Source organism: Haliotis rubra, unplaced genomic scaffold (genome assembly GCF_003918875.1).
Source record: "Haliotis rubra isolate DU_JTF1 unplaced genomic scaffold, ASM391887v1 Scf731, whole genome shotgun sequence".
NCBI classification, from domain to species: Eukaryota; Metazoa; Mollusca; class Gastropoda; order Lepetellida; family Haliotidae; genus Haliotis; species Haliotis rubra.
The window spans coordinates 171,979-179,055 of record NW_025767448.1 but is presented as its reverse complement, the minus strand read 5'-3'; positions in this window follow the sequence as shown (position 1 = coordinate 179,055).

Genomic DNA, 7,077 nt, shown 5'->3' with positions numbered 1-7,077 from the left:
TGCTGACAACGTGATATTAGTATCGGACTCAGTGGTAGGCTTACAGAACCAATTAGACATTATGGAGAACTACTCGAAAGAGTGGAAATTAGATGTTTATCTTGATAAGTCAAATATTGTTGTATTTAGAAGGGGTGGACAAATTGCAAATGGCGAAAAATGCTCTTATAGCGACATTTCAATGCAAATAGTTTCTGAATACAAATATACAGTTCTTGGAATATTTTTAATTATACATTGAATATGGGTAAAACTGCTGTTGCCTTATCAGCAAAAGCAAAAAAGGCTCTGGTGTATTTACTTTCATCACTCTATCTATTAGTGCCAATAACACCAAAGATGTTTTTTAAACTTGTTGATGCACAGATACAACCAATGCTTTTGCATGGGGCAGAAATAGGGGTTTCTAGACTTTTGAACCGATTGAATATGTACATCTATTGGCATGTAAGAAGTTCCTTCATGTTAACATTACAACATGAAACTATATGGTACATGGAGTATGTGGAAGATACCCACTTTATATAAACTCTCACCTTCGTTGAATAAAACACTGGTTCAAAATACTGAATAGGCATCAACAGCATCTACCTAGAAAGTAGTCTACCCAACATGCTGCATAATTTACATAATATTAGTTATGTGACATGGGCATCAAATATAAGATATCGGTTATTTTCTTATGGATTTGGATATGTGTGGATTGTCCAAGGTGTAGGTAACGAGTGGCTGTGTATGAACGAATTTCGTCCAGAGCCGTGGATTTGTTTCGCCAGAATTTGATGAATACCCTTAATTTAAGTTCTAGATTTGATGTATATAGATCCTTTAAAACATTGATGGAACCTGAGACATATCTATCAAACATTACAAGCAAGAAACTTAGAAATACAGTTATTAGATTTAGACTTGGCTTGACAGATATAATAACTTCAATACTGGCCGTAACAAGTCACTGGCCAAACATCTAAGATTTTGCCCTGTCTGTATGGCGGATATCTAAGACGAACATCCTCTGTTATTGATATGTAACGCTTATGCCGATTTAGTTGAGTTGAGTTGGGTTTTGCGTCACATCGGCATTATTCCAGCCATAGAGTGAGGAGAACAAGTCTGCATTAATAAACATACTCCGAATGAGTTTTATTTAAAAAACATATCAAATTTAAAGGCAGGCAATTTGTTAGTCACATTTCACAGTTACAATTTATGATAGTTACATTTCACAGTTACCATTTATGGTACAGCTCAACTTCCCTCAGGTAGTTCACTATCAGATGCTCACGCGGGAGAACAGATCTTTCAGGTTTGTTGCATCATAATGTGAGTCCCTTGCGGACGATAAGTCAACGCATTCAAGCTGAATATGCTTGATGGTGAAAGCCTCATCGCAAGAGACACACATGGGGTGTCCATCCCCATCCGTTTTCAGCAGATAGTCACGAGTAAATCGACTGTGGCCAATACGACATCGTCGTAAAATTACCTCATCACGTCTTGACTGACAAGCCAAGTAAGTATAACCATTGTTGGTTTCAATTCATGCAGTTTATTTCTTCCTACTTGAGTGTCCCATCGTTTCTGCATGAGGTCCCGAGTATAGCTTTTGATAGAGGGTTTGAAATCACTGTACGGGATCAGCAGTGGAGATAAAGGCTTGTCAAGAGCTGCTTTGCTGCAGCATCGGCTTTTGTGTTACCTGCTATGCCGACGTGACCCGGCAACCAGCAGAGGACGATGTCACATTGGCCAGTAGAGAGGTCGTTGTAAAGTTCGAAAATGTCCAGATGATTGGGTGACTTGAAGTAACATTTTGAAGTGCTTGAAGGCAAGATAATGAATCTGTGAAAACGATGAAGTTTTTGGAATGATTCTGCTGTTTAATATATGTCAAAGCTGAAAAGATAGCTTTGGCCTCGGCAGTGAAAATGGAACTGTTGTCGGGAATCCTAGAGGACACAGTCTTAGATCCAATGACTGTAGCACTGGCGACTTTGCCCTCATCCTTGGATCCGTCTGTGAAAATGGATCTATGGGTGTCAAACTTGGAACGTAACTGGATGATTTAAGAAAGGCGTACATTCCACAGAAATATCTCGGTAACCCTACAAGGGAAACACTTATAATAATTCTATCATCAAAAGACGAATCTGTCCATGTAAAATAAGCCCTGTTTTTAACATATTCGCTGTCGTTAAGGAAGAGTCTGATTTCTCCTGTCAACTAATTTTACAATGTTATGATGCTTTTCACTGTTCGCAATGTCCATACTTTTCCTGTCGTTATAATACTATGTATACGGGACAGAGGCCTTATGTACAATATACCATCTTGATCTTGATCTTGAATCTCTGGTAATACAATAGCTGATCTTGCTGCCAAGGCAGCACTCAACAAATCTGTGAGACCAGTTCTTATTCCATACTCTGATTACAAAGCAAACATTAGGACTTACATCCGTGATCTGATGCATTGGAAATGGGACATCCAAGTAGGGATCAATAAATTACATGAAATAAAACCCGATATTGGTTACACTTACTTGGGTTGTCTGTCCGGATTTGAAGAGGTCATTATGCGACGATGTCGCATTGGCCATACATGTTGAATATTCCATCACAAGGGATAACTATTTCAAATCACGAACTATGAAGGATCTTTTTAATAAACAATATCAGTTCTCATTTAATTATTCCATTTTTAAAAGAATTAGATTTGTTAAATGATTTGTAAATAGATGAATATTTTATGATTGGAAGTTTGAATTAGTAACTCAGATTGTGAGTGGCTGTATCCTCAAAGGGGTTAATGTATTGTACAATTATTGTCCTCCTGAAAGGGTACGTAAGTCCACAAACATTCAAAGTAAATTCATTCAAACTTTCCACTATCTTTAATCGTAGAATATGTGTCTTTTTCAATATATGTCTAGATGTGTCTAAATTGCTAACGGCTGAAGGGATGATGTAAATCCAGCTAGGGCCCATGCAGGAAGCAAATGTACTGTACGTCTCCATGGTCCCTAGTATGGTGATCTACCTTCAGTGTCTGGCAATCTATAGCCTGTTTTCATATTGTATTGGCATTTATAGCTGAAATATTTTAGATTTAGTTACTAGTTTTAAATGAACATCTGTGATACACTAGTAGTTTTACTGTTCTACGTCAACAGGTATTAAAGTTCTAACTTTATTGATCTTTCATATAATTATGAATTGTTCTTGTGACGATCTAGCTGAAATATTGCTGATGTGGCGATAAATATTAATTCATTCACTCACTCACTCACTTTTTGTATTCTATGTCTTGATCGGACACTTTTATTTCTTGCTGAAAGTCGTAAATCAGTTGAAGGGAACTGACTATTAAACAAAGCCGTATATGCGCGTTCGATGACTACCAGTCAACCCTTCTCACTGCAACATCTTACACACACACATCATCGGTTATCATCTGCACAAAGCGTACCCAATGCCTGAGAAAACATTCCGTAAGAAAGCATTTAGTTAAAGCATTTTCAGTGCGATGTGAGGAACATTTTACTCCAAAGATCTTCTGCCTCATAACACACACTTTTATTCCTTACAGGACACAGAGTCCGTCATTTTAAAATAGATGTGGACAAAAATCTCGTCATTTGGGCAACAATGCATGAGTTGAAATCCGCCACCTTAAAGGACAAGAGCATTAAAACCATATTCGACGGCTTTTTCATTAATTCCTTGCAGATTGATAAACTTAACAGGTGAGACTTAATGTTTTCTATTCAGAAGCTGCTCGCACGTTTAAAGTACGTGTCATGATATCAAGGTTTTGACAATGACATCAATTGCTTTTTTGCAGTCATGTATATTGGGCTGACCGCAAAGGAATCTACGTTACTAATTACAACGGAGGAAAGCCAAGATTACTTGTCGCATTAGACGTTTTATGCTTGTTTTATGACCAGGAAGGTAAGTATAATTTGAGTGAGTGAGTCGGTTTAGTTTTACGCCGCACTCAGCAATATTCCAGCTATTATAGTTTGAAACTAGTTTTGGAATTTTTTGCCTTTTAGCTTATAAAGTATTTATTGTTACATGGGGCAACATAATAAATAAATAAAAATAAATAAATAACATTGCTGCCTTATAACACTGCCTCTCACGTGCAATTTAGAATTACTGACTGACTGAGTTTGGCTTTACGCCGCTTTTAGCAATATTCCAGCAACATCACGGCGGGGGACACCAGAAATGGGCTTCACACGTTGTACCCATGTGAGGATTCGAACCCGGGTCTTTGGGGTGACGAGCCAGCGCTTTAGCCACTAGACTACCCGACCGCCCCGCAATTTAGAATTAATTAATTCATGTTCAAAATGCACAAGTCCTACTACTAAATAGATGACCAACGAGTTGATTTCAGTCAAGTGATACCAATTGAGAGGAAGATCAGTGGTTAAGCCCACGGGCAAGCCATAGCAAAATATGGAAAAAGATGTTGCTTGCATTATGTGGATGAAAGAAATGGTTGTATTAAAAATTGGCAAAAAATTGTTTTGCAATATATTGCGATTCAGGTATCTATTGCGATACATACTGCGATATATTGGGAACTTAAATGTTTGACAGTGAGTGACACTAATCATGCATGTCAATCCTATTTTCTACATTATAAGTCCCTAAACATATGTGTTATGGTTCTGATTGACAGCAATTTAAACACTAATTAAAATAGTCAATGATTCTATTTTCCCTTTTACACAATTTATAGTATTCCACTACAGTATGTCGTTTCCTCATTGAATATAATGATGGACAATTTGTTGTGATTTTATTTAAGTCATAAATCAATATATTATGATATTGCAATGTGTTTGAATTATACTTATCATTGTGCTACTACTACTGTCAATTTAAAGCCACCAATGTGACTTCATGACAATGACGTCATGATATAATGTTTAACTTTCTAAGATGCCTAGCGGTTTAGAACAATCGAAAAAAAAATACATTATTAGACAATAAAGGTATAGTTTTTTAATGACGTAACAATTGAATGACGTTACCCCGTCACTGCGCCATTTTAGTGTGCCCCCTCGTAATCGAACCATTTTACATTACGTCACAATGTAAGCGACGTCACGATGCATGTCAGTCGTCATCGCCTCGTACGGCCTCCTACAGTAAACTACACCGTTGCATCCAGTTTCTTGGTTTGCTGTTGCTTCACGCAGCTAACATCGCTGGTGGAAACATTACGTTTGTGTTTTACGACGGTTAAAATGTGTCATTTCGACTCACAAGTTTTCAGCAACATGGTAACGTTCGTAATGTTTACATTCCCACAATGCAATTGTGGAATGTCGCTTGACTACTCAACTTCCTCTGGATGTACTGATCTATACTTACGCTGGTAGTAGAAATGCAACGTTCATATTGCCCCATATGGTTTACGTTAATGACAGATGTAATTAAAATAATTCAAAGAAGATATTTAATCCGAACGTAAACCGTCATCAAACTGTTATCATTTGTTTTTTCTGGTAACGTTCGTCTTAACGTAGGGGGGCAGACACATCAATAGTTAGCCCTGTGCGAGGATTCTTAATTTAGGTCACCGACACCGTCGTTTGTTTTCTGCCTGAAATTAATCGTAATTATCCTTAGAAAGTGCTTTAATTATAATAGTTCAGGGCAAAACCATACTTTATTACAAAACACATTGGGGTAGAGCGAAGTTTATTTCTTAAGTAATCATTTCTCCCTAAAGATAAAAGTGAAACATGTTGGAGAAGATCCGTGTCGTGTAATTATTCCAGGAGTTTCTTGTTATATATGTATGATATGTTTCACACCGTCAATGTGGTCAGCATGAGAACTGCGTTGCTATACTTTGTGTATAACGGCGTTGCTAACTATGACGTCACATTCAAAGGGCATGGAGCTCTGCATAGAGTGTACGTCTAAAATACAATGCAAGGTCATTAATAAGAAGATAAAGCCACTCTGTTTTTAATTTTGCGGTCCTTTATCGTTGATTTAAGACCGCTAAGTGTTTAATTTAAAACCTCACGCTAGTGCAAAATTGAAAACAGAGTATCTTTTTCTTCATTCTAGCACGACTGATAAGTTTTAAAACCGAACTGTTTGGCGCGCAAAAACACAAGGCGCAAAAGGGCCTTTTTCCTGGAAATCGCTTGGAATCGTCCCGTTGAGGGACAGGTTGTGTAAAAAACAAAATAAGACATTTTCAACAACATAAATGCTATATTTCAGGAATCAGTATGCTTGTATTTGTTACAAGTAGTATACATAAATAAAAAAAATTATAGTTTATACTGTGAGCATGTACAATTATTTGATTTTTCTCAAGCGAATTATTGATCTCCCGACTGTATGACATCGACTCGCCCAAATGCAAGCCGTGAACTCACTAAGTTTAGTCGCCGCTAACTTTATTTACGGAAATAATTGTAGATAACCACCCTACTATTCCCAATTTGGAAAAGACCTGACATGCCACGTTTTATGTGGGATACATGGACAGTGGAAATAGAAGGACTGGGCATTACGGCCGGGACGGAAGCGGTCAGGTTAGGACGTATGGGCCGACGTGTGTTGTCGACGTCAACACACGTAGATCTGGACCGCTTTGAATATACTGCAACTTTTGCGCTGCTGACGGATTTTCCAGCTTCGTAGGTTCTTCACTGGGATTAGGGCCAAGAAATTCTTCTTCAAACCAGTCGCAATTTACTTCAAAAACACCAAACATGCTGCCGATGTCAGACATGTTTGTTTACAAACAATAGGGTCAACGAGTTCGTTGTATTCATACGCGGTGAATCGGTCACTTTAATAAGCGGTCCTTAAACTGTCATTTAAGTACGGTTTTGATGAGCTCTCAACCAATCAGAATCGAGTATCACACATTGTCGTGCTAGAATATACAAGCAGTTGAATATCTAATTAATTTCATTGTATACAGTTGGACAAAGTCGGGTTTTACTATATACAATTGAGTTTAGGTCTGAAAAGTTTGATCAAATAACTTTATTTTATTTTTTTCAATATGTTGTAGAATGAGACTATT